Below are 1,555 nucleotides of genomic sequence, written 5' to 3'. Positions count from 1 at the left end.
GCATTTGTAAACTATCAATCACACCAAGAAGAATCCACGATTTGGATGAATCACGTGACAATTTATCAGAATTTTTTTTTTTTACAATAACAATAATCTTCCTTAAAATAAAAACGGGAAAAAGAGAGAGAGAGAGAGAGAAGAAGAGAAAAATCAAAAGAGAGAGAGAGAGAGAGAGAGAGAAGAAGAGAAAAATCAAAAGAGAGAGAGAGGAAGAGAGAAAATTCATCACAATCACAAACCAGCTTCCAGGTACTTTTTTTTTTTTTTTTACCAGGTACCTTTGCCGGTTAGAACGATCCAAGGAAATCGAGAACGTGATTTTACAAAAAAAAACTTTTTAGCGCGGTCAAGACTAAACTATTAAAATCATTTGTCATTTATATTTGCCACAGCAATGTTTTTCATTTCATTTTTTGTATTCGGTTCTGCCCTTTAATTTGAGCCTTGGATCACGTTATGTTTTTTTTGTTTGTATGCCTATTATTCCTCTTTCACATTCAACATTAAATAATAATAATAATAATAATAATAATAATAATCCTCATTCAAAAAGAAATTCACGCAACAAAACAGAAAAAGAAAATTATTTTATTATTTTATTTTTCCATTTAAAATTTTCTTCGCAAACGATTCCTTTTATTTATGTTACATTCATACACCCGCTAATTAGTTTTATTTTAATTTTGCATACGTCATTCACCTTTAATTATATAAATAAATAAATAAATAAATAAATAATAATAATAATAATTTTATTAAATTTGAACTAGTTTTAAAATCTTGTTAACAACATTTGCGTTGTTACATTAAAGATATTATTATTATTAATATTTTTTAATTATTATTGAGATTATGGTCCTTTCAATAAAATAATAATAATAATCACCGCCTTCTCTAAACGTAATTTTTTTGAGATTTTCCTATTGAATAAAAATTTTTTTAATAAAATTACCAAAAACGACTTCCAATTTACAAACTTTTAGTAACAAACGTGGCGTATTTCATAACAAATTATAAATTATATTACTTTTTCCTTTTTCTTTTTTTTTTTTTTTATTGCTAAAATAACAATTCCCGACAACAACAACAACAACAACAAAAACCTGAATGTAAAAAAAAAATTAAAAATAATTATAACGATAATGATAATTTGTTATTTTTCACAGAAAAAAAATAAAAAAATAAAAAACCTGGGAGTCGGTTATTAAAATGTCATCCTAAATAAAATTAATTAATAAGAAAAGAAATGTATATATTTATGTAAAATAAATAAATAATAATAATAATAATAATAATAATGATAAAAAAAGTCGATTTTTGGAGCCTGTGAACTACTTTCCAAGGGAGCAAGAACAAGATTTTGCCAAGTCACACGAAATACTTAACGATTTTATCTCTCTCTCTCTCTCTCTCTCTCTCTCTATCTTTTTCTCGTTCGGTCTCTCTCTCTCTCTCTCTCTCTCTCTCTATCTTTTTCTCGTTCGGTCTCTCTCTCTCTCTCTCTCTCACTTTTGCAAGTCTACGGTGGTTCTCATGATTTTCAGGTTTTTTG

Source organism: Pediculus humanus, genomic scaffold (assembly GCF_000006295.1).
Source record: "Pediculus humanus corporis 1103172107561 genomic scaffold, whole genome shotgun sequence".
In the NCBI taxonomy this organism is placed as follows: Eukaryota; Metazoa; Arthropoda; class Insecta; order Psocodea; family Pediculidae; genus Pediculus; species Pediculus humanus.
Note: the sequence above shows the minus strand (reverse complement) of the source record.